This window comes from Bemisia tabaci, chromosome 1, assembly GCF_918797505.1.
Source record: "Bemisia tabaci chromosome 1, PGI_BMITA_v3".
NCBI classification, from domain to species: Eukaryota; Metazoa; Arthropoda; class Insecta; order Hemiptera; family Aleyrodidae; genus Bemisia; species Bemisia tabaci.
In genome coordinates, this window is record NC_092793.1 from 82,303,033 (window position 1) to 82,330,876 (window position 27,844).

General features: G+C 41.4%; 1 protein-coding gene across 3 annotated transcripts in view; it reads right to left on the bottom strand.

Moving 5' to 3' along the window:
* Positions 1–27,844, bottom strand: part of Rnmt (RNA guanine-7 methyltransferase) — a 63,787-nt gene that overhangs the window by 13,920 nt on the left and 22,023 nt on the right. Inside the window, exon 1 of one of the 3 annotated variants that reach the window (XM_019061515.2) lies at positions 437–797. The exons of 1 other annotated variant lie outside the window; for it this stretch is intronic. The gene's annotated coding sequence lies outside the window, so the exon portion shown is untranslated. Of the gene's footprint in view, positions 1–396; positions 798–27,844 lie in introns of those variants that run through there. One more of the 3 variants, XM_072306291.1, reaches the window with a different exon arrangement.

Consider the following 27,844-nt stretch of genomic DNA (forward strand, 5'->3'; position numbering starts at 1 on the left):
CAAATAAGTTAACGAAGGAACTTCTAGACTGCGACGGAAGATTGTCCGACATCCTTTTTACATGTAAAGTAAATAGAAGACTGAAGATGGCAGATCTTCTGTCACAGTCTAAGAGTGCCTAAACTTATTAGGCGTGGACTCTATTGAGAGGTGTGTAAAGAAATTGTTAGAACTGGGGAAAGAAAAGAATGAACAATCGTCACTTCAGTAAATAGCACCATTCAACATAAATTATGTATTAACTGGTAGGCCAACTGGTGATTGATGTGACACATGTCCGCTCTTTTCTTTTCCTAGATCTAATTGTAAGAGGCATACATCTCATGGTTTAAACTGGGAAGTAGTAAAAAACTGCTGAAAAATTTTTCTGTGAATCTGGTTGACTTCTCCATATACTTCCTGAAAGATCAAAGGTTTTCCTCAGCTTGCTCACTACTTGAGACTATTTAAGAAAGCGAGGATTTACAGTTGAAGAAATGACACGGAGATTACTTTTGCGTATCCTATCTAGCAGCAGCCGGCAATGACAGGTCAGTTGGATGTGCACCTTTCAGCTTCAGGCAGATCAAGGCAATCAAGGCTGGTAGGTACGGCCGCGGACGGCTGTGATTATTTCATTCGTTGCTCATTTGTGAAAGGATTAAGTAATCTCCGAGAAATTAAAGCTTTAGGGATGGAAGACTTGAGAGGGATAGAACATAACACAATTTACAGATTATTTCGCGTAACATGATAAAACAGGAACGACTTCGGAAACTAAGACTGAGTGAGGAAGATTGTAAACAAAATTATAACCTCAAAAGGCTGGTTCCGAAAACTACCTCGTAGCGCTGTTGTCATGAAATATAAATATGTACATATGCACAGCCTATCTGCCTATCTGCCTATACATCTTACAGGCTAGAATATTGTCAATTATCGGCAACACTGTAGAAGGCCCTCGTTTGCTGCACGGAAACGGCCGAGCTTTCGGATTATCCATGGGATTATCTCGCTCTTCGCGGATTAGCGGGTCGAAATTCAAAGCGTGACGCGGTTTATTTGAATATGGCAAAGTGCGAGCGTGTGCGCGACGTGCGAAATATTTACTTCGTAGTTTCGGATCGGATTTATTAGTGATTTCGTGTCTGAAAGAAAGTGTGATCACTGTGCCTAAAGGATTTATAAACTTGTGAATTTGTTTTCCTATCTCTCTCTTGAATATTTAATTTCCTTCTGTATAAACTTCAATTTTCGGCTGGAGCCGTGTCCCTAAACTGCAAACCTATTTTTTGTCAAATGTGAAGTGTGTTTCAACTTTAATCGACTGGATTGTTACCGCATGCTTAACCTCTCATTCTCATGCTGTTCTTGGATTGTTTTTGCATCTGTACTCATCTGGTCAATCTGGATCTGTGTTCCTGAAGGTATGTCAATTTCTTATTTTTCACATAGTACTTCTTTAATTTAATTATAGCTCTATTCATTGTTCTGCCAAGTTCTGCCAACCTATGTGGATGGTTATCAAAAGTTAGATCCAGACTTGCCACTTTATGCATACCTACGTTTAGGGTAATGATTGACAGAGCAGAAGAATTGCACTGCTCTTATTCATAAATCAATCAGCATGTGCATGAAGAGTATTCTCAGAATAATTCATCTACTTACGATAGTATTTAATGAAAGTTACTTGAAAGCAGGAGTTCCATGCAGAAAATACTTGAAAATTAAATGACATTCGCTCATGTCCCCCAATGCTGCTCTTCCATAGGCGGTTCTAGACATTCATGCTTGGGGGTGCCCAGAGGTGGAAAATGTCGGAGACCGGCCCCGAAGGGGACGGTCGCTCAGGGGAGGCCTAAGTTTCGGCCCTCAAGTTTTACCCCTTTCCTACCCTCCTTTCTCTTTCTCTCTCCTTCCTTTCTACTTAAATATCTATACATTTAATGTAGAAAATTTTTAGCAAAACTTTCCATCAAAACTACAGTCTTACCATAAAAAAACAGTAGACTCTTTGTAAAACACGGCTATCAACATTGATTCTGTTTAAAACATTTTCAATTAATTGCTGGGATTTTTTCTCAGTGTGCGCGAATACAGAATCTTTAAACCCTGGTAAAAATTGACGATAGTAGCTGCGTTTCAAAATACCATAGGGGTTCTTATAGACGGCTAAAGAGGGCTATTGAAAATCATATAGCTGGCTGTAGAAAGCTGAGCAACTCATATAGCCGGGCTATACGAAGCTATAACAAAGTATACAGTCGGGCTATAGTTCCTATCGCCGGGCTTTACACATTCTCGCCATTGGCTATAAAAGGCTATAAGAAATTGTGTAGAAATTCGTGTGCTTTGGAAATCATTAAGATTGATACGGAACTACCTTAATATTTACAAAACACACTTTATATTTTCCTTTAAAACATATTTTTTTTTCATCAATTAAAATGAGATGGTCCATACAGAGTGTGCAAACATTTCAAAATCATGAGCTGAAAAAAGAGCCTAACACAAAGCGGAGCGGCGACGCATTGGTGCCTACAAACCTAACAGGGATACTTCACGCATTGCGCGGCGACGCACTGGCGCCTACAAACCTAACAGGGATACTTCACGCATCGCGCGGCGACGCACTGGCGCCTACAAACCTAACAGGGATACTTCACGCATTGCGCAATGCGTGAAGTATCCCTGTTAGGTTTGTAGGCGCCAATGCGCGTTTCGCGCTCTCTGCCCGCCCGCCGCGCCGCAGCGTGCCGAGGCGTCTGAAGCAACTATTTCACACCAGAGGTATTGCACAGTATCATACGAAACTGAAGGCGCTCTAATATATTAGGAATGGCAGGCATCCATCAAAAGTACGGAGCTTTCCTCGCAAAATAAATTAAGATACTACGGCGATAAAAGAGAGCGGTAGTTTAAAAACTAACTAAGTCTTAGTATCCGTATTTAGTAACGTTTAGCATAAACTTTATCGTCCGGCTGTTACTTAATCGCCATCGGCTATAAAAGGCTATAAGAAATTGTACAGCCGGCTACAGAAGCTATTGGAAATTTTACAGCCGGCCTTAGGTCAATGGTATTTTGGAACACAGATTTTACTGCCAATTTTTACCAGGGAAAGCAGTAATTTCACGGTTCCGATAACCGTACTTAATTTTTGCTTGGGGGTGCCCGGCACCCACTGGCAATCCCGTAGAACCGCCTATGAAACTAAGGTATATTATTTGTTTGCACCCCCCTCGAAAAGGTGTCAAACAGGTTTAACACGATTCTCATCACTAATAATTCCATTTATTTGTTTCTTGCAGGTGAGCTACACGTTGTCAACTCATAACTAACCACAAAATTTGAAATTTTGATAAGGCGCTCAACAACAGAATCTCCACCGTACACCGGCCTTCTACGCGGAGTGGCTCGCGGTGTTGCCAAATTCAGTACCTATTCTAGCCTGTAAGATGTATAGGCCGTGACATACGGAATAATGTACACAAGGAATGCTCAAGGAAGGTGAGCTTTTTAGGAAACTGTAGAGGATCACCTTCGGGGGTAACTGACCTCAATTTTTCTTTTCACTTGGAAAGATCCCTATCCCCTTGTGATACTGTGATGATTAGCTTTGTCCATCTGGGTAACTTTACAGCTGAACAGAGCTGACAGAGCTGTTGAGCGAACAGAGTAACTTTACATTATTTTGTGTACGTCTCTGATCATATCTTTTATGTCTGCCCTCCAAGAGTAAAAGAAAAGTATACAAAATTAAGGAGGCTAAGGGGAGAGGGGTCCAGACTCCCTGGACTCCCCTTGTCTATGCCTCTGCCTCCCCACCCCCGCTCCTCACGCAAAATCTTGACGGACTGGGGGCGGAAATTGGCCTATAGTATTGATTTCCATATTAAATGATGCGTGCATAATACCTACATGCGTAGACGTCAGTAATTTGAGCCAGGTAAAAAGGTAATATTTTTCTTCATTTTAGCATTTTGATAGCACATCACATAGGTACCTACTCCGGAGTTCGAATAGTTGCGCTCTTGATTTCCGCATTAAGCGATGCGTAATGCCTACAGTAGTATAGTCATAAACGTCAGCAATTTGAGAAAGGTGAAAAGCTAAGATTTTCCTTCATTTCCGCGTGACATATCACATCACATAACAACTCCAGAGTTAGAATAGCAATGCGTTTGATTTCCGCATTCAACGATGAGAGCATAATGCCTACATTCATAAACGTAAGTTATTTTCGGCGTAATATTTAATATACGCGGAATATTAGTCATCAGAAACAATTTTAATCGCGTCTAGCCCAAAGTATTAATACTTTTTTCAGAAGAATTGGTTCAAAATTTAAAGTCGTAAATTCGGATTGTTTCTCATGGAAGAGATGAATTAAGAACGGAAATTTTGAAACACCGCAATGGAGGTACGTGGTTTCGCATTTCAGTCGGACCGATACGGACATCCAACAAACTTAAATACTGGCATCGAGTCCCCGTTACCGCCGACCAACGCGTTTGTCGATCGAATCAACGACATGTATTATGCGTAGGAAGTCAAAACGCCTTCAAATTTTTGAACGCAATTAGGACATCCGTCGAGGTTGAAATTGTATCAAGGCGCCGTAGCAAGCGCGTCCCATTGTTTATCGTTACAGACGAATATAAGTTGAGAGAGGCGAGTCATAATACACACATAATTGTGGGCAAAATGAGAGACGACGTTTCTCCATTTGCGACGTTGCAGACTTCCTTAGAAATTTTAATTCTCTTTCGAGAAACTGGTCAACATAAAACGAAAATTCTCCATGATTTTTCGTATTCGATGGCAGAAGATTTGCTTCGAAATTTAAGGTCGTAAATTCGGATTGTGTCTCATGGAAGAGATGAATTAAGAACGGAAATTTTGATACACCGCATTTATCATACAGTTGACGAAACGTTAAAAGGACCAATAAGAATCACGTCGTGGATTACCTAAGATTTGAGGTTCTCCGGAAAAGGGGAGGAAGGTGGTATTACAGCATTTGTGGTCAACGGACGCATCCGGATTCCCCCGAATTTCTGCGACATTCCGCCACAAGAGGAACCGAACTGGCCCGGAGTGGAGACATCCAGACCTGCTTCTTCGGAATAGCTCAGTGACGGGATATACTTTAAAGTTCCCTCCACATAACTCAGGCGTGCTGCTGAAAGCTGATCCATATCTAATTCTAATCCAGCGGGAGGTTAGGGCGCGAGGAAACAGGAGACTGGCGTGCTCGAAAACCCTCTCCACGATATTCTCGATTCTAACTTCGCCTTAGGAGCTTACAGGCAAGCCTCTGCTGCTGCTTTGGAGCGGGACCCACTACTCCTCGCACGAAGACAACGGCTGATGAAGCGGTAGAGCACAATGAACCGCGTTTTTCGCCGAGAACATGTCCACACGTCGTCCTTTTTTAGCTACTATGCGCGCATTTTTAGTCTGCGTGATTTAAAGCACCCGTGTCCAATGTTTACTTGCAAAGTTGTCAAACTTCATGCTGAATGCTTCATGCATTGATTTTCCACGAGCCTAAGCGTACTGTGTGGTCGATCTGAAATACCAACCTGGCATGCTTGAATTCCTCTATTGAAAAATTCCATTTAGAGACGTGAAAATTGGACGAAGAAAAAGGTTTGTTTTTCCATAAAAATGTTGCATCAACGGCATGCGGCACCTCTTTATTCCCACAATTTGCCGGTCATCTAATGTATGCGATGAGGATATCTTTATCTCACGGCGATAGTGCAAGATGATAAGCTAAAACCACTTAAATAACAATAAGTTACCGCTGCTTATTTTTATTTTTCCATTATATATATTTTTTCGCACTCGTTCGGACAAGGTGTTTTTTCCGTCGGCTCATAATTTATGATCACGGAGCATTGAGAGCCGCTGATTCTCACAATCAGCCGGTTTTGTGATCGGAGAATCTTGGAATTCCGCGGGTGCAGGCGCAGGGATCAATGTTGCCAACTGAAGTTTCACAACTATCTTTCTCACGATGTATGTTTACGATACAGATATACAATATTTATGGCCAAATCCCTCGATCTCTTTTTAGATGCCGTCAATTCCACCTTTTAGCTGGACGCCGGGACGCCCTCTACCCTCTGGGAGCGTGCTCTTCATTTTTGTGTGGTTTCAAAGGTCTACTTTTTCATGTAAAGATAGTAAGCAATATCTCAACCCACATGAAAAATGAGTATAACTTTTATAATGAAGAGATTTTGTCTAGCACCTTCCCACGAGAGCGTAAACCTTTGAGACCACAAAAAATAAGAAGCACACATAAACATACTCCCAGAACGTAGAAACAACTTAGGAGCGCCAAGAAAAAGCGTTTTCATAGAAACTTTCATAAGCAAAAATTCTTACTTTGACTCCAAAAATCGATTCTCAAAGCACAACGCAATAACTGACGGACACCTTTTGTAATCATACTGTTCACAGTTCATCAGCTAACTATAGTTATCTGCCAAGACAAGACAACAACAACAAGTTTCTTATTTTTCTGGTGGGACTTGAATCTGCATAAGTGCTTTGCTATTGTCTAATAAAGGACAATGGACATTTTAGCGTAGAGAAGAATGAAGATTGATTATTTATCCAGCCCCTTGGTAAAGATCTAATTTTTTCTCCGGAATATAAGTTTTGGTATCCGTTTGAATTGAAGGTGCTTTATTGGCAACAACAATTTAACGGCATTTGTTTCCTCGGAAAATGTGCTTTAAAGTGACGCCAGACCCCAGACGTTCATGCTGAAAACTTTGATTCATACCATGATTTGCATCGCAGTAATGCAGCAAGGCAAATGTGCCGTTACGCGGAAGGGGAAAAAATGAAATGACTTAACCATTACAAATAGTGGTTGATACTAGATCATCTAGTTCGATGAACAACCCGAAAATTCCGAAGTCCTTTGGCAGCAATTCAAAGTTTGCCGATGATTAACCAGGACTTATAAAAAACCGCTGGTAATTAGTCGGGAAACACACACGAAAGCCCGAAGACTTAAACGCAGCGATAGAAAAGTAAACCGTTTCATGACGTGACAACTCGACCCTATTCGTTCAGTCCGGTTGGCCGTGATATAGCCATGGTGCATGGAGAATATTATTTTATTAGGGGGCCATGCCCCCTGGCCGATATGCGGCCCAACCCTCAGAGGGCGCTTTGCGCTCTCTTAAACCCGCGTCGACAAAAAATGAAAAGATTTTCATACCCGCCTCTCATTTGTCCGACATCCCTCTGGCTGGGAGCGATTGCACCAATAAGAATCGAATGAAAAAATCTACATTCATTTCAAACTTCACGCCAAGACTGGAACGGATCGGAACGGAGCGTTTCGAACCTTTTGGATAGCCCGTAGCAAAGGAGCATATCTTCGATTTACTTACTCTACTAACAGCCCAAGATTCAACATTTCCCACTTAGTTTAATTTTCCGCTAAATTTGAAATTCCCGCCATTTTTCATTGGCAGGAATTTCAAATGTTGCCCCCCTACCTAAGCTCTCTGGTCTACTCACATATAAAAAAAGCCTGGGCACTATTTTCAATTTCTGATTAAAGCGGGCTTATAAATGGACTATCAGCTGTCGATAACCGCAAAAATCATGGCAAACGGTCCGGTAGAACGCTTAAACGAACTGTGACAAAAAATAAAAATTTTCATTTCTTAAATGGGAGAATTAGCGACTTCACCAAACTTTACCAACCTTGAAAAAACTTGGGTGATATTTTCAAAATCTGAATATAGTGGGCTCATCTAAAGACAATTGGACGTATTTCTGCCAAACAGAATTATGTGCATTATGACGTGAGCCCTGCTATGTATATATTCTAAAGGGTCTCAGGGCTCATGTCTTAATCCACATAGTTTTGTTTGGCAGAAATACATCCATTTGCCAGTCGATAGTCGCAAAAATCATGAAAATTGGCCCAGTAGAACGCTGGAACTAAGCGTTATCAGATATGCAAATTTAGGAGGTCTCGGCTCGTAAAGCTCATAGTATAGAAGTAGAAGAATAGAATGATCTCCAACAACTTAATGGGTCGAGAAACACACAAGAAATCTTGGAGACTTAAACGCAACGGTAGAAAAGTAAACCATTTCATGACATGACAACTTCCTATTCGTCCAGCCCAGTCGACCTCGACAACCGTGTGGTGAAAAACTTTCCTTGTCCAACATTTTTAAAGTTTTCCAACACTGTTGCTTTTCTCAGAGGCAAATTACTAAACGGTTATGACGTTAACATGAATAGAGTTCCTATGTATGCGTCAGAGATTTACTTGGTCTTATTCAGTTTTTTGTGAGAATACGATTGTACCACAGGTGTTTCTGAAACGAAGTCCAAAACTCAAAAAAGCTCTCAAAGTTGAGGCCGTAATGGCGAGGATCCCGCGCTTCAGGGAAAACCACACCGTCATGTTTCTCGCTAAAATTTACAGGAAGGAGAACACCTCAATTGCAAATCCCTGATGCACGCAAGATCTTCATACAGGCTTGAAACTTTGACATGTTTTAGATAGTTTTGAAGAGTGTTTAGCTTAAAAAATCGACGTTTATCTCCGAAATAGCTACCATAAATTGCGCGTTGACAATGCCATCAACTTATGGTGTGTTAGGAATGAACAAAATTTGACCCGCGGTGGGCGCCAGAAAAAGTTGAATATCCCGGCTAAACCGTTGACCAAATTTCAAACACTACTGCGTCGGAGCGCTGAGATAATGGCCTACACACAACCCTCTCTACTGATTCGCTCTGTCTATTTGCATAAATTACAAGAAAAGCTTCAAAAACAAGGGTAAAAATGGTAAAAAAAATGTGTTTTTACCATTATTTAGTCTTGTCATATCCATATTTTTACAGTATTTTTGTATTGTATTTATCAGTATATTTAAGGTGTAAATCAAGGAAAATTCCTTTTAGTATCCCCCTCATATGATAGGCAATGCCTCTTTTTCATGACCCAACTTTTGCACCTACAACTCTTCGAAGTCTCTCAATTTCTGCACGGGTAACATATTCCTTCCAAGAGGCATAGTTCATTCAAGAATTTCTAGGCCGTATAGTATTTGTGGCTCATCACTCAAGTTACACTAACCCCCTAGTCCATCCATTAAACAAATGTGTTCATAATCACTAATCAGTAGTGTAACCCGCTAATAAGGATGTTAGTCTAATGATCCGTGTACAGATTCTCTTTTCTCTTCCATCTCTACTTTGTATGACGCTAAGCATTTCCGAAATATTTCAACGGCTCTGGGTTGGGTATCAATCACACCTCATTTAGGTTCATTAGGCCTAGTCGTCCTTAGGTATAATTTCGGCACCGGACCGAGGCCCAAATTTGCAGAATACTCTTACGATCCCATACAGGCGCCAATAGCCGAGAGTAAAGGCACAGACGCGAGGAGGAACAAAGTGCCAATTCTCGTTACGCGGGTTTGGGCACGCGGTGTCTATTTAAAATCTCATTTACTCCCCGACGCAAAAATCGATAAAAATGCCGGCCTTGTTAGCACCTCGACAGGGTAAGCCAAACTGCTGCCAGATCAGCCCAGCCCTCGCCGATTTCGAAAGGTTCTACACGTACAACAAAAAAGCCAAAGGAATTCATGCAATCTGCAATCTTAACAAGCCGCCCGGGTGCGAACAGCTTGAATCTTCTCTCTCTCTCTCTCTCCCCCTCTCTCTCTTTTCGGGCAACACCTCTCTGCTTAGTGCTATAACCAGACTGCAAGACAAATAAACTATAATTAAAGGATGCAGGGCCCAAGTTAACACCCTCTGGAGGCAGAAGGTGTTAAGTAGGTGCTGATCTTGGTCCGTCGCTTCGGCCCGGCTTTTAAAGAGGGACCAAAGTCGCGTTATTTTCACCTTGTTACCGCCTGCCCCTCTCATGCTCCCCCTCCACCCTCCCCCTCCCCTGGTTTAACGTGTGATTACTGTAATTATGCATCATAATGATTAAACGCAAGCTACTTTCTCCCTTGTTAGATACTCGTTCATTCAGAAATGCATCAAGATGGTCACCCCGTCAGAAGCTTCCAGCCAAAGGCAGATTCAGATTCAGAGGAGGGGGAGTCATTAGAGGTGTCCTTTGTCCGGCGCGACGCCAAATCAGCGGTAAGGCGTCAAGCATTTATTATCGATATCTTCCCGTTTGAAGCTGTGGTAAAGAATCGATTATTAAGGTGCTTCCTGTTAACACCCTGCTCATCGATCCTTTTCCATAGGTTTAAATGGAAGATCAATCGATGTATCGCAAAGCACGCCACGCCACTGCGTCAAATGTGGACGAGGCTCCTTCAAAAAAGGAGGAGGACTAAGTTATAGTCAAACTAGGGCATTTAACAAAGGCTCCTCATTGATTTATGGTCAATTATTTTCTTCTCGTTTTACAAATAAGTAGTGAGCTGAAAATGCAAATAATAAACTCTTATGACACACAAAATGTTATTTTCAATGATTTTTAACGCTCACATGCGTCACATTAACTTTTTTTATTAAATGTCTTTTGAGATGGGCACTACATACATCTGTTAAAACATTGGATTATCATTTGTGTGATCCACTCTCCTTCACGAAGCATTCAATATTAAGATATGTCTCTGTTAAAACTCATAAATTGACCGAGTTTATCAGAAAGGAATCAACCCACATTTTTGTAAAAATTGAGTTAAGAATGTTTTTGAGTTCCACTAGTCGCATACATACCCCTGCTAGAAACTTAAAGTCGAGAAAAAAAATTAGTCAGTGTTAGGAGGGGTTAGAGTTTATTTCCTACCTTGAGCCTTATGGAGGTATAAAATGTCAAACCTCATTTTCTCAGTTTCAACTTTATGTTAAACTCGGCCCATATACGTGTAGGCATTCTCAATTTCATTAATATTTTGAGGTACGGATAATTTAAGTAGTTGTCTCAGGGACAAGTGGATGACTTGATGTCACAAAAACCATGCGTGAATGAATCAAATATGAAAATCTACGAAGAGCGAAAATCCTACACACGTAGCTCTGTTCAGCCTTTCAATTTAATTGGACACCATTTTGCAATAAAAAACCACCAGTTCTGGCTTATTTTGAAAAAAAAAAAACATAAATGTCATTGGTTTCCCTCCTCAGAAAGTTACTTTTAAGGAAGAGCCAGAGATGTATGAGATGTTTTCCATTGCAAAATGTGTTCCAATTCATTTCTATAAACTTCCTTCCCGCATGTTTACGATCAAATAGAGATCCCTCGCCATGGTTCCTGCAGGGCTTAGTTTAACATTTTTCCCTCTAAACTTACCTTCTGGGTAGCGATATATACTTATTTTTCCTATGCATTGCCTGCTAAGTTTTATGTGTTAAGCATAAGCCGACAATTTCATCGAACAAGGGTTTTTCGTGCCAAATTCGTCACTATACACATACACAAGGGTAATTTTTGGAGTTGAATGTAGAAACCTTTGAGATAGTAGTTTCGACCAGCCGCTGAGAGGCTATACGTGCAAAACAGCTATTATAGGTACCCAATGAAATATTTTTCTCTCTGATTTGCCTGCAGTATAAGTACGCACCGCGGATTGGGCCAGTCAATGATTCAAACGATCTTACATGGACGTATGTATCAGATTTAAATAGTGAAACCGACAGGAATATCCTCGCGCGGCCATCTTGTGTCTTTTTCCGCAACTCAGAGGCCTCAAGCGTGATAATGAAAAATTATAAATATGAGGCAAACTATATGCGAGAACCAGAAGAATTGATCCGAGGGGTCAAAACTAATTTTCAGATCAAGATAAAGCTCGTTGTTTGTTTTAACTTGATAATTACGAATGTTAATACGAAAAATGAATGACCAAAACACTCGGCCTTTGAATGAGTGGCCCGGGAGGAGGATATAAAAGAAGTAGAGCCGGCGTTATTAATAGGTGCGTCTGGTGCATTTATTGATAATGAAAATACAAAAGGAGAGTGAGACGTAATTCATGTTGGGCAGCTGTCCGTGCCATAAATCTCCGGCGATCTGGAGATAAAGCGGCCTCGAGAGGAGAAATGCCCGGAGATGCGGCGAAATTTATGGATTCCAGGCCCAGATCCGATCTTGGCCAAAGATTAGCCGCGCCGAAACTCCGCAGTCCGCTACCTATAGATCTCAATTCCAGCTCGACCGCGCGAATCCGCCAATCGAATCAACGATGCTTTGGCGCAAAAACAAAGGTAGAAAGCGCTCGAAATTGAAGCGAAAAAATTACAATTGGACGGAAAAAGCGAGTGAAAAACAATAGGGAGGTATCTGATTCGGGCCCGGGCCCGGGTTCTTTGTCTTCTTAAGCCATCACCCCGCGGGCACTGGCGACGCACGGTGGTCAACGCTGCGGTGGAGCACTTTCGAGTCTTCTCAGTAGAAGGCGAGCCCTCATTCATTGGGGAAAGCTGAGGGGTTGACTGAATAACTGTCTCTTAGGGAGCGAAATGTCAGTATGCATCCGTCCACAGTGCTAATCAAAATTAGTTGCCTTGCCGATCAGGATGGCCCAGTAGTCAGCGCGACTAAATCTAGATCATTAAGTCTCGAATTCGAAGCCCGATAGTGGCGTCAAATTTTGACGAGTTTTGAAACGGACGAGTGGATCTGCTGTAACAGATTCTACTTGACCTTAATCCCTGAAAATTTGAAAAGCCGCACGTGAAACGTACACCATTCGTTGAAAATACGAGGCGCTGATCGAGTTTTGATACCTGACACTCCGTTTTTGCGGCCCGCCTGCGATGTCCAGGCGAGCGATGGTCAAGAACTGTGACCCCACGAAAAACAGGGTACCGTACCTGTACCTGTACCTGTACATGGTACCAGTACCTGTAACTAGTATTAGCTGTACCTATCTATGTCCAGCAAACAAATTCATTCCCTACACCTATGTAAGTTGAGAGATACGCCTCATACGGAGTTAATGCACAGAGGATTATTCACTTGGAATTTAAAAAGGGGTTTTTCGACGAGAAGTCGAAACAAACATTTAGAAGAGAAAGGATAAAATACTGGGAAGGGGGTGCGGGAGTTAGAGGGGTTCTCGCTCCGAACGAACCAATTTCGATAGTCATAATGAAATAGCCGGGAACGTTTTAATGATCGCTTGCTGTTTGTAATTATACGGAGTGTTCATAAAGAGCAAGGTATGTTATTGCGCGAGCCACAGGGAGAAACCTCAAGAACATGCCCGTATGCTTTGCGCCATAATGCCCGAGTTTCTGAATAAATTAGTTATTGCCTCGCCGCACCTATTCAGCCACCGATACGTCCACATTTTAATGCTTCATTAATTTTTGGCGCTAACCGCCGAGCCACGGCTAGAGGATGCCCGCATCTCCATCCTCAATTTTGTGTTGTTCATTTCAACTAGTCTGCACCTTTCTTTGCATAGCATTTATTTCAGACCTCTAAACCCATTATGAAATAGTGAATTTTCCTTCAGAAAATACACTACAAATCTTATGACCCTCTGGAGTGTTTCAACTAATAATCTTTTCTCCTCGGAATAACCGAAATTCTTTTCAGAATTTTTATGTGATAAAACTCTTCCCGAGTTATTTTAAAATTATTTCAATGAGCGAATAAAAATAATGAGTGGACATTGATATACCTACGCGGCGTGCTGCGTATTTGCCAAGTTGAGAAATCAACTGCAACTAATAATTCCACTCTTTCTTATCTCGAGCGTTGAGTTTCTGTTATGTAGGTAGTATTTGCTTTTTCCAGAAGAACCCTGTTCGTGGAAAATTCGTGTTTTACTTTCTCTCCTTCATTTTGCTTTTTTCCTTTCATTTAATTGCGCATGAATCAACGACCAACGGTTAAATTAGCATTTCCCTAGGTTTTCCTCTGAAACTTTTTTATGGTCTTAATTTAGATAGTTTCCCTCTGCGATATTTTTTTTATTTTATTTTATTTTATTTTTTTTTATGTACAGTGAGTCTGAACTAAAGATTCCAACATTTTTTACCGTCTGTATTTAACTTGCTCACCCTGACAAAGCAATGATCACGCTCATGGCTATCACCCGATTGGTTTTCAAACCCGGCTAAAATCGATGCGTTATCAGAGCGTCACAGCCTCCTTTGACGCATGGCTGCGGTAAAATCCGGCGATCAGCCCTGGAATGGGCGGCTTAGCAAGGAATTTGGTGGATAGCGGAATGTCCTCTGTGTAGGAAATCGGCTCTAAAAAGTGCCTGCTGTTGACCAGGCCCACGTCGTTAAATGTCCGTTTTAGGACGTACGTTGCGTTGTAGGTACATACGTGATGTGCGCCTAAATTCATAAAATCGATATATTTACCGACAAGCCTCTTTGCTGCCGATTTTTGAAGGATTTCTGCAGGATTCCACATGCATAACTGGAGCTCGAAATTATGAATGTTTTATAATATATGAAGTGGAGGTATGCAAATTCACTTTAGATTTTCCCTCAGTTCACTCACTGATTTTATATCATTTGATTTCTGGATACACTTTGTCGTGCAAGTTTGAAAACAACAATTTTGCGAAATTAATAACAAGGGAGCTCAACGCTGGGGTAAGAAAGTTGCACAGGCGTGCATTGCGAGGCTCACTGCACGAGCTATACTCACCGTAAGTCAGTTGGTGCAGCATTTTGAAAAGTGAGGAAACTCCTTGTTTTTGAGCACGAAATTCGTCGATCGTCTATACAAATTTTCGAACTGAGTTTATAACTGGAATCCTTTTGAGATATCGTAAAATTAGGTTCTTGAAGATAAGGATAAGGTATGAAATCGTCATTCACCGAGCTGCTGAAATTTCTGAAAGATTCACTGGGAAAGGAGGGTTGGGGTTAATCTGATCATATTTTTGGAGATTGAATTAATTTGAACTCTTATCAAATAATTCCTTCAAAATGGATTAATTTTGTGAATTTTAGAACCATTACTCCGTTCATTTACATTATTCGCTTCCTTTTCTCCCTTTTTGACACTACAGAGTTAACACAATTATTTCCCTTCTGGTTTTCTTACGAGTGCACCATTGATTCAAAGCCTAGAATTCTCACGGGTATGATCTCAGAAAATGTAATTTAATGATTTAAAGATGATTTAAGAATGCACGGTTTGAAAAACCACCAATTGCGGCTGCAAACAAAGTTTCATTAAGGTGAATCGATGGACGTCATATTTTGTGTCAGAACGGCATGCGACATATTGCATCAATTGGTTCCATTTTTTCAGCTACTCGTCATTTTTCTCCAATTTTGAGATCGCAATTCTGTTGTCAGGAGACTAAAGCACTCTTTCACCAATTTTAACAAAGAAATTCAACGTAATAAAGGCGTGGTTTTTCCAGAGAGAAAATATCGCGTTCGAGTGCAGTTTCGATATCAGTATCGAATGCGATATTTTCTCTCTCAAAAAACTACGCCTTTATTACGTTGAATTTCTTTGTTAAAATTGGTGAAAGAGTGCTTTAGTCTCCTGACAACAGAATTGCGATCTCAAAATTGGAGAAAAATGACGAGTAGCTGAAAAAATGGAACCAATTGATGCGATATATCGCATGCCGTTCTGACACAAAATATGGCGTTCATCGAATCACCTTAAACAACTTTTTGAAGCGTTCTTTTATTTAACTCCTGCTAAGTCTTTGCAACAAAACTAAATTCTAATCACGAGCTCAGTTCAACTATTTCGTAGAGGCGATCAATAATATTAAAAATCAAGCAACAACTTGACTCGACAAATCCTCTCACTTTTTAAGACGTTGCTTTGATTGACAGAGAGGAAGATCAGCTCGTGCCGCGATACGACTGCAATGCACGCCTGAGCCGGTGGCCACTTGCCTACCCCAGCGTTGAACTCTCTCACCCAATGAGGCTTTTTGAATAACAGGCAGGCCCGCCACAAGGGGGGATACTGGGTCCCTGGTACAGGGGCCCGGGCCCCGGAGGGGGCCCGTGTTACCCGTGGAAAACCACTGCGAATTCACATGCAACCCTTGTTTCGTAGGAAAAATTGAAAAATTTACCCTAAAAATTTCGCGAAAGGTGAATAGATTTTCAGAAACACGCTGGGGCACTGTAGAATTCTTCTTAAATTTTCAAAGAAGTATACTTCCTGGAAAATTTCTATCTATTTTCAAGGTATTCAGTACAGAGGAATATTTTTATTAACTGCGTTTCATTTTCTTCCGTCTCCAGTCTGGACATCCTCGACTTCAATGGCTCATGGCTCAACTCCCTTGCCATAGACAAACGAAGGGGGAGTCCAGGGGGCCCGGCCCTCTTAGAACTGAAAATAGTATCATATGCCCCCCCCCCAAAAAAAAATGAAAATTTTCCTGATGTTTTGAATGCAACAATTCGCAAGTATTTTGTGCTGAAAGTAGAAAAAAAAAAACATAATTATTCCTCAGAAATGATGGAAAAATTCTTTATGGAAGCTTCAAATATGCGATCGATTAGTCTATGATTTCTAAAATTTCTTGGGGGATGCCCTCGGACCCCCCCCCCCTCCGTGCTTGGGGCCCGGACCTTAAAACTGGCACCAGGGCCCGAGATGGGATGTGGCGAGCCTGATAACAGGTTTACAAGAATTAGACCAAAATATGAGAACAGTTTTCCAATCATAAGTCCATGCACCGAAGGATACTTTACATCAAGACGCCACAAACAACTTTAGCAACACGTGATGGTGCTCATCAGGTTTTTTTCCACTCTTCGCGTTAATTGAACGATTTATTTGAAGAAGAGTGTTTAACCGCCAAGATTCCAGAAATTTAGCGCTTGGCGAAATCCTATATTATAGAGACATTATTTAAATAGTGATATTGCTTATATTTTCTTCCAAAAAAGATGTTGGAGGCTGCATAATCCCCGATGTCTCTACGAGCTGATTCTTAAAATTGATAGACAAACTCATAGACGAAGAGGACAAGAGAAAACGGAGCGATCCTGTTGGTGGAAGCGGGTGGTTGGAATGAAGAAAGGGTAATAGTAAGTAACGGTAGTAAGTAAAGGACTAAATAACGGCAACACACCGGAGACCCTATAGTTAGTCGACCATTTTCCCCTTTTCTCTACAGAAACCAACCGTTTCAACCAGTAGGCTCGCTCCATTTTCCCCTCGTCTTCACTGAAAAAAAAATCTCGGTGTATTTACTAAGAAAAGGGTAAAATTACCAAGAATTCAGGGTTCTATTTGATCCCAGTTTTTTCTTGGTATAATTAAATTTATGGAATTGGTAATTTTACCGAGAAATCTCGGTAAAATTATTGAACTTTCCCGGTAATTTTACTGAACCTTGGTAAGAACGCCAATATTTTTTATCGACTGTGGTAGAATTACCGAGATAAAATGGCAAAGTTACCGGGAATTCATTACCAATAAAAGTGGTATTCTTGCCTGAAAAAAACAGTAAAAATACCGTTTTTTAGGTAAGCTTACCAGTCTGTCATGGTAAAATTACCAATAATTGGTAAAAAAAGTGAGATGGTAAAGGTACCAACGGACCTTGGTAAAGACGCCGAGAATTTTTTTTTCAGTGTTCTTTGTCCATAGCTTTGTTTGTCAATTCCAATAATCAGTTCGCTGAAGTTTAACCATCAGCATGGATCAAATATAAACCTTCGTTTGTTAGTCATAGCTCCTGTAAAAGGAGAGCCGCAACAGAGCCCCCAAATTTGAGCCGCTCTAACGAAAGAAAGAGGGCGGGCGGTTTAAAGGAATTTTTTGTGGGGATTAAGAGCGTGTGCGATGCGTCCAGAATCCAGTTCTCTTGAGGAAGTCTTGAAGGTGCAGTCGTTGGACTCCCGCCGCTGATCGGCAGGTGAATGTTATCCGTATCCACTCACCGGTGGTTCGCTCCCCCCTGCCTCCGCCCCCTCTGGCAGCGGTCCGGCGGTCGTCCGTCCGGCACGCGCCGATCCCGCCGGGGGCCCGCACCACGCTCCCAGTGGCCCACTCGTCCGCTCCGTCTGCGCCGTGTCTCGCCTCTGACGCCACGTTGCCGCCCAAAGCTCAGATACCTGCTCCAGATCACTGATTCAACATCCTCTCAAGTTCAGAGCGCACGTATTCTCCCGGAAAGTTTAGCTAAATTACAAAGATTCACAATGTATTCCATGATTAATGGAGATGTTGCATGTGTGAGGGATTTGCGATTTGACTGTTGTTTCTTTTGTAAAAGTTCGCGAGAAACACGATGGTGCCACTGGTTTTCTCTGAACTCATCTCCCAAGCTCAAAAAAAGCTCTCAAAGTGAGGCCAAAATGGAGGGGACATCCCGCCCTACCCTGAGAGTCCACCTCTACATCAAGACGAACTCTCCGTGCAAAGATAGGGAGCAAATACATTGACAGGGTTGCCGTGTTTTCAGTTTTGGAGTCCCCAAATAAAGTGGCAACCCTGCCAATGTATTTGCTCCCTATCTTTGCATGGAGAGTTTGTTTTGATGTAGAGGTGGACTCTCAGGGTAGGGCGGGATATCCCCTCCATTTTGGCCTCACTTTGAGAGCTTTTTTTGCGCTTGGGAGATGAGTTCAGAGAAAACCAGTGGCACTATCGTGTTTCTCGCGAACTTTTACATAAGAAACAACAGTCAAATCGCAAATCCCTCGCACATGCAACATCTCCATTCTCACCCCTCCCAAGCGAATAGAAGGGAGGGACCATGGAACACTAGACGAGGTACAGAATAAAGCACTCTGATACGTGTTTCTGAACCAAATTTCACGTAGAACACAATCGCGCAACGAGAATTACTGAAATTAACTCCCAACCAAGATATCCAATGTATCTTAATGCGTGAATTCAAACCTTCCGCTCATGAAATCTCAATGGTCTGCGTGAGTCAAATAGCACACTAAACGTTACCATGGCAGTCTCTGCAATACGAAAATATTGTAGCATCAATTACGACGCTGTGGCTCAGCTATAGCAAATTGATTACAGTTTGGACGATAAAGGTTGGAAAATGCACAGTGCTCGATTGAGAAGCCTGCCGAAACCCTTGTAAGGCGCGATTTGACTCACGTAGAGTATTGAGTTCCTTGTGACCGGTCAATTCAAATTTCCTGTAACCAATGTAAAATTAAAACGTTAATATCTTAGGAGTTGATTTTAGTCATTTTTGATGTAAGAATCATGTTCTACCTAAAATTCTGGTTAAAAAACATGTACCTATTAGTGTGTTTAAATTTGTACCTTGTCTAGTGGTCCATTTCGTAACGTCAAAATCGATTGATCTGTGCTCCCCGTTGAACCAAAAATATTAATGTTTTTTCGTGTCTGCTTACTTCGCCGACTTTCAACGCCAATTTCCCATCAGAGAAAAATAAGTTATTCTGGGTTGAAGCGAGGACATGCACAAACAAAAGCTAGTTTCAGAACTATACAAAGACAAACATTTTGCTAGAGATGAATTTGCTTTTTCAACCGTCAGAAGTGCTACAAAACACGGCAGGAGTTATTCAGCCTTAATCTATTAGATGCTTGCCTTAAGAGCTCAATTTCCTTTTTCAACCATTAGTCAGGTTTTGATACAATAAAATGTGGAAGAATTTAAGCCCTCAAGGTACTCGTATTAATATAAGTATTTTTTTAAAAAAAGAGGAACATTTCTTATTTGTATCGTAGCAGTGATATAGTATAACGAATTATTATTTGGAATCTACTTGAAAAAAAAGAAAGGGTTTATTCAATGTCAGAAAGGTGCGTAAAATTGCGGGGAGGGAGAAAGAGAAGGAGTTTAAATTTTGAAATTCCTGAGAATAGCAATCCACAATACTTCACATCTGTAATTTAATGTAAGAATATGCACTCTTTTTGTAGGTCAGGGATCTGATTTTGTGTACAATTCTACTAGAATTGGACTTTTTTCTCCCACTAGGTATTAGCACGAGACGAGTGTCTCGTTTTTATGATCGCCAAAATACGTGCGTGGTGGATTGAATGGGCTCTTTGCAGTTAATCCAAACCGCGAGTGGTAATAGCACCGTTTCCTTAAGTTCACGGAAGGGTATCCAGGGTAATTGCATATCAAACTCAAGGGTATAATTTAATCTACCATTAAGAAAAATCAAGGCCTTGCTTCACAGGAGGAAGTTATTCGGCCTGATAAATCGTCGAGATTTAAAATTTCACGACAGTAATGTTACAGGCCTGGTTTTAGTATGGTCGGCGCCCTGGGTGAAATTTTGTCATTTTTCAATGTACAACTAGCCGGAATAGCAGCTCTAGGTGCTAGCACCAGAGCCGCTAAAATCATTGTGCAACTATCATAATTGGTATATTGTGAGTTTGGCTCCCATTCGCTGAGTGACCATACACGCCTTACAATGGTCTTGGGAATTGGCACAATGATCCTGTAGTTATAGCCCCTCAAACGCATGTCACTATCATTCGAAGAGCTTGCATTCCAGGAACTTGGTGTTTCTCGATAAAAAGGAATGGACCCCTAGAGAAGGTACGAAGTTAACCATTCTGATGATACATAATCCTCAACCAAAATTGAATGTAGAACACAATTCGTGCAACGAAAATCACCGAATTAAACTCCTAACCAAGATATTTAATGTTTCTTGTCGCGTGATTTCAAACCTCCCGCTCATGAAAACACAATGGCCTACGTACGTCAGATCGTAAACTAAACGTACCGTGCCAATCTCTGCGGTACGAAAATATGGAAATCACAATCTTGACGCTTTGGCACAAACTATAGGAAATTGTTTACACATTGAACGATAAAGGTGGAAAATGAACAATGTTTGATTGAGAAGCCTGCCAAAACTGTTGTAGTGCGCGATTTGACTCATGTAGAGTATTGTGTTTCTTGTGCCCGCCGTGGGAAATTCAAATTTCCCGTATAACCAATGTAATATTAAACCGTTAATATCTTTGTGAGGAGTTGACTTCCGTAATGTTTGATGCGAGAATCGTGTTCTACATAAAATTCTGATTAAAAAACACGTGTCATCATGTAACATGTATCAGAATGCTTAAATTCGTACCTTGTCAAATGGTCCGTTTTAGCCCACATAATGCGCATGGTGGAATTGAGGACCCCGCACGAATAACAACCTATAACTGGAAACCGCGTTTTGAGAATAACGCATTTAAAGTTTCGTTATCCTGTTTTTGTATTTTTGGGTGGCTCAACCCTTCGATTAAAAGATGCAAGGTTGACATTGCGATACATTTTCGGCTTTCACAGAAATATACTAAATTTAAAAAATCAGTTTATAGGCTGTCATTGCGTCCAACAATCATCAACGTTAGAGTTAGTAAATAAAAATCATTATGATCGCGCAAAATTGATGCAAAATGAACAAGCAGTCACTATCAGCGATACTCGCGAACCGAAATCAACGTTACCGAGTTGATCACTGAAAAAAAAATCTCGGTGTATTTACTAAGAAAAGGGTAAAATCACCGAGGATTCAGGGTTCTATTTGATCCCAGTTTTTTCTTAGTAAAATTACAATTTATGGAATTGTTAATTTTACCGAAAAATCTCGGTAAAATTATTGAACTTTCTCGGTAATTTTACTGGATCTTGGTAAAAACGCCAATATTTTTTATCGACTATGGTATAATTACCGAGATAAAATGACGAAGTTACTGGGAATTGATTACCAATAAAAGTGGTATTCTTATCTGAAAAAAACAGTAAAAATATCGGTTTTTAGGTAAGCTTACCAGTCTGTCTTGGTAAAATTACCAATAATTGGTAAAAAAGTGAGATGGTAAAGGTACCAACGGACCTTGGTAAAAACGCCGAGAATTTTTTTCCAGTGATGGGCGCATAAAATGCCTTCACGCGTATAGCATGTTATTCCACCCATTGCTCTACAGGCCTTAACTCTTACTTAGGCCTTAACTGACTTAACTCGGGGAAAAGAGGGTTTTCGACCTCAAGCCCTTACCTAACTATGTTCTACCTATACCACGGCATAGTCCTGGATCACGGAGAAGCCAAATACCGATGGGGGCAATAACAAACTATACGCATATAGGCCGTTGTTATTGCGGGGTCCTCAATTCAAGTCAAACGTAAAATTCTAATTCTAGGTGGCGGTAGCCACCCCGGCCCAATCCTAAAAAATCTCGTTGTCAGTCATAACGTTACTTTTCTGGTAACACCGAACACCCATTCGGTTATAAATCCTGCGGTCCGAGTAACAATGCCGAATCATTTTGCAGAGACTGAAAGTAAAATTTTAAAAAAGACTAGAAGCGTGCGGGCCAGCCCAAAATCTGGAACCTACGGGCACGGTAAGGGCTACAATAATTCTTTTCCTTCCCGTGTTTAACGTTGCCCGAAGCTTGTCGCTCATCGGAAGAAAAGTTCAGTCTCGCGCTCTCAGAGTAGCACCGTTTTCCACGATCGGTAAAAAGTTAGAAGAATATAAATCAACCGAAGCAGTAGCTCTTCTTATGATTGGCCGTTAATCGATTGAAAGCGGTGGCTTTCTCCTCTCGCGAGCTCACTTTTCCGCTGGGCAAGGACGCGAATAGACGGCGTCCAATTAAACTGCGACGCTGGGTTTTTTCGCCGAAGCTGGGCCGCGAGACATTTGCATTTCGTTTGATGAATTTGAATTGATTAGCGCGACGACGTTGGCTCATTGAGGCAGATGAATGTCGCGCGGTGCCCGGACTGCCAGTGCCACACGACAGATGTTCGACGGCGCGCGGCGGCGCACAGTGTATCGGGTCAATTAGAGAGGTCGGACATGAAATTTTTGACTAAAAATGCAAATTTTGATGTTTAATTCGTCACATTTGAAGTGCTTCTGCAAGAAAATTTCACGAGAAAACCAATGAAGCCAATTTAAGAACCTTAAAGTTTTGTATAAACGGAGTTATAAGCGTCTAAAATTTCTTACTTTTGTCCGACCTCTCACATTGACTCGATCCACTGTGCGGCGGCGGCGGCGGATTTATGGAGGGACCGGCTTAAGCCGCTTGCTGGCGGGCGCGGGGAACTCAACAAGTGTCGCGCGTCGACGGGATTCCATCGCCACCGATCAACGAGCAAAAAACCATCGAAAACCCACGATTTACAATTCCGTCACCACAGAAGCCGCCCGTCACAAGCTCCTGCCGACAGAGACTTGGAGCTTTTTCACATGGCCTCGGCGGTGCAATCGAGATCTTGAACGAACAAGAATGGGCCTACCGCAAACTTCAGCTAGAGCGAACAGAAAAGTTGTCACTTAACGAAAATGGCTTAAAAATCACGCACTGAAAAAAAAATCTCGGTGTATTTACTAAGAAAAGGGTAAAATTACCAAGAATTCAGGGTTCTATTTGATCCCAGTTTTTTCTTGGTAAAATTACCATCTATGATTGGTAATTTTACCAATTGGTAAAATTACCAATTCCATAGATGGTAATTTTACCGAGAAATCTCGGTAGAATTATTGAACTTTCTCGGTAATTTTACTTGACCTTGGTAAAAACGCCAATATTTTTTATCGACTGTGGTAGAATTACCGAGATAAAATGGCAAAGTTACCGGGAATTCATTACCAATAAAAGTGGTATTCTTACCCCGAAAAAAAACAGTAAAAATACCGGTTATTAGGTAAGCTTACCAGTCTGTCTTGGTAAAATTACCAATAATTGGTAAAAAAAGTGAGATGGTAAAGGTATCAACGGACCGTGGTAAAAACGCCGAGAATTTTTTTTCAGTGCGAATTCACGATGAACTTCATACGGGGAAGTCTGAAATACACTCCTAAAATCGCAATCTCCGTAAGAAACTTCCTTTTTTTTAAGCTACACGCCTTAAAAACTATACCATGGCACAGGTGAACATTTTGTAGGAGGAGTCGTTCCATCAAACCCTTGTGCACCAGAATGTTACGTAATATTCAACATGGCTAACGCTCCCGCGCGCAAACCGTGAGGAAGCACCGTGGTCTTCGGCAACGCAAGAAAATTCGTCGTCTCCCGCACGAAGGAACGTAACTCCAATCCAAGGTTGCCAAATTGACTCCAACAATTAATTTATTTTACAAAAATGTAAGTGTGCAATTTATACTCAAATTTGTCTGATTTTTGCATGAAATCGGAAGAAAAATCGGTGAAATTTTCAGTTAGAAATGCCCAATACTTTTCTGGTTAAAATGCAATTTACGAAAGGAAATTTGGCAACATTGAAATGTAGTTACGTTCTTTCGTGCGGAAGACGACGAATTGTACATGTAAACACGCCGATTGATAAAATCCCGTCTCGTCACGTGTGTTTTGGCGGGTTGGCGTCAACCATGGTGAATATTGGGTAGCAACCTATTGCACAAGGGTTGAATGGGACGACTCCTCATATGAAATGCTCACCTGAGCCGTAGGTATAGTATCGTTGTTGAAGCGGGCAACTTGATAAGAGCTTCCCCCGGCGGGAGGGAGGGGGGGGGAGGCTGTGAAGACATGAAGCCATGAAATTCGCCTTTTCCAGAATCGATTGAAGAGCCATGTGTTCAAACGGGTATGATGAGGAATACCTGTAAAATTTGGATTGCATTTTGCAAAAAGGAACCACCAGCATTGCAATGATGCTAAGATTGCGCAACTTCATCCTTTGCAATAAAATTGCGGAAATCGTGAAAAACTATGAAATTTAGATGGTGATTTTTGTCTTAAATCCACAGTTTTTAGCGAGTAAAATAGAAACTATTAATGGATAATCGGGTTTTTCCTCCAAGACAAAAGAAGTTGCACAATCTTAGCAACATTGCAATGCTAGTGGTTCCTTCTTGCAAAATGCAATCCATTTGTGGAATTTCGTAAGAGCTCAATTTGGGATCATAACGTCTGATCGTGAGTGGAATGGAAGCGCATTCCATCGCGTTGAGACGGGAGTTTTCAACGACAAGATCTACGAGGAAATAGAGGGATGGGAGGGGGTTGAGGGAATAACAATAGGGGAGGGCAGGAGAGGGAGAGCGTTTTGTCGGCGAATCTGGTGGGGCACTGGACAATGCGGTCCGTTTATCAATATCCATTTCCGATTGCTGCGTCGAACGTGGTGAGAGAGAAGCGCGAGGATCAATTATTATGAGAAATCGTACCAAGTTTGCCTTATGAATGGATGCCCGCTCCTTTGGCTGACATAATTGTTTCATTCATATTCATTACTGACAGGACAGCTGTTTGCCAGATTTCTGAAAATCGAACGAAATGGAAAAAAAAAGATAGCGAATCGTAAGACCATAATAGGGCCAGCGAAACGCATCAGTCCAGATCAAGCACCGACAAATCATTGAAGTGCAGTTAATGTTTTCTTGATTATCCATTGGTTATCTTTCATCATTCTTACTCCAAGCCATATGAGCTTTATTGTTTGTCATAGTTAGCTCCACCGTTCAATTGGGCCGATTTTCATGATTTTTGCGGCTATCGAAACGAGATAGGCCCTAATGATGAGCCAATCTTTTTAGACTACTAACGAAAGGCCGCGAAGCACCCTATGGGAGTTGGGCCGCGTAGCTGCCAGGTGGCCTCCTAGTGTTGTTCTAAACTTCTCGCATGGCACTGGTCGATGTCTTAAAAAGTGATTTTTCCACGACAAAAGTGTATCTTTCGTAGTTAAACTAATTATTATAATGATTACCTAAGTAATAATCTGGCTTTTCTGTCGTTGTGAGGAGGAAGGGGGAGAAATGAGCACATTTCGTGATTTGAAGCTGTGAAAAAGACAACATCGCCCTTCGATACAAATATCAGCGGACTACTCTCATGCCAGAGATTTTTATAACGTGTCATTGATCAAACAATAATACCCTCCTCGAAAAACAATGATCCAGCGGCTTAATTGATGGGGAGAATCGACGAAACTATAGAGGCACGAACTGATGAAGTGGCGGCTCGACATCAATAACACCGCCGGGAATTTAATTTGCCAACTTAAAATACCGGGCCAACAATCGGGTTACAAGTCCCCGTTCTCTCAAGATATCTCCGCGCAAGCAAATTTAAGATGAAATTGATTTAGGTACAGCAAGGCTGCCATCTAACGCACGGCTTATGCTGAGTCACTCTACAGCACAAATCCCTGCCTCTTATTACATGAGTTCGTACAAAAGCGACCTTCTTTTTACGTTATAGATCTCATAGAGGTAGAGTAGTCGCTGAATTATATACGGTACTTAAGGTCAGAGAAAAAACATTAAAACCCGAAACCAATGATCTAAAATTAGAAGCTAAAATCAAAAATTGCTACAAAACAATATAGATTGAAAATATCGACGGTGGAAGTCCACAACCATATGTGTCTTATTTGCGGTGTCTTAGTATCTCCGCTCCTATTTTGTTTCTTTCAAGGAGAATACAAATCGACAAGCATCTTTCCTGGCAGTTATCGAAGAATTTTCTTCGCGCAGAGAAGAAAAAAACGGTAGTTTTTAAGAAATGCCATTGACCGTCATTGAGTGATTTTCCATACAAAAAATAATAAGTATGATAGGAACCTCTGCTACGTCGCAAACCGAGATACAAGATTGCGGACCTACACCGTCGATATGTTAGTTAGATAGGTGTAAAAAGTTTCGAGGAAATCACTTGAAAGAGGGATCTGCCTATTTAAATTGACAAATTATCGAGTGGACTTTCTTAGACTTGCTCCCTGTTTTCATTAACTTGAAACATAGAATGAAATGTGTCTTTCCTGTTTGCAATAGGGAAGTGTTACAGGCGGTATTTAAGTAATGGCGAGATTCGTTCATGTTTCAGTTCTTTTTATTATTTTTTAATACTAATTCAGAATTAAGATTCTATTTATTTGGCGATGGACTTTCACTGAGAGTAGGTATATGGTTTTTGGAAAAAAGAAGGGGTTTCCTCACGCAACCCTCGATCATTTTTCATATCAATTCAACAAATACATGAAAGTTTTTATGGGGCTTGACGAGCAGTTACACTTAAGCGGAGCAGGACCGGATTTACTTACTTCGCCAGGGCCGTATTTTGCCGCCCCCTTCTCATTCGTTTTGAAACATCAATAAAAACCATCAAGTGAACGTGCCGGAGGGCGAGGGGTGCAAAAGACGCGTTTACTCGTGTTGGACACTTTTTTTTGCGAAAGCCCTGTCAACATTAGTAGCAAAAGTTCACGGAACTCGGCGCGAAAGTTCAGTTCCGTAAACCTACCTCTGTGTAGACAAGGCCTCCCATTTATATGAAATGAACGAAAAAATTATGAAAGAACAAACATAAATGTGGTTTAATAAGTTTAACTTCCGCCGCCGCGCTGCGCTGACCGCACTGTGTTTGGCACAATGCGTGAAGTATTCCTACAGTCTTATGTTCTTGTGTGCGGTATGCATTTCACGCCGACCGCTGCTGCACGCACTGTGCTTGACGCAATGCGTGAAGTATTCATGCAGTCTTGAAGGCGCCGAGGGTTTCTCCTTTTCATCTCAAGTTCTCGTCATCATTGCTCTCTGCGCCGCGCCGTTCCAGGCCAAATTCCGTGTTCGGTTTCTCTCTTAGTCTTAAGTCGACTAATTAAAGGTGCTGTCTATTGTATCATAGAGAGATGACAAAATTAGAGATATATTCTCGGGAAATGAGAGATTTTGTCATCTTATCTCGTTTGTATTTTTTTTTTGTTTCGGAATCCGATTTTTCTTTATAGCTATATTTAAAAAAATTGCAAAATTTGCCGCTCCCTAAATTTGCCGCCATGGGCCGCGGCCCATGTGGCCACCCCCTAAATCCGGCCCTGCTTCAGTCTAACTTTATAGACCAGACAAAGCAGGCTCTTTCGCGGATTAAATGCGCTATCAAGATACGACCAAGCTTAGGGTGGATAATCTGGCACTTTGCATAATCTTTAAA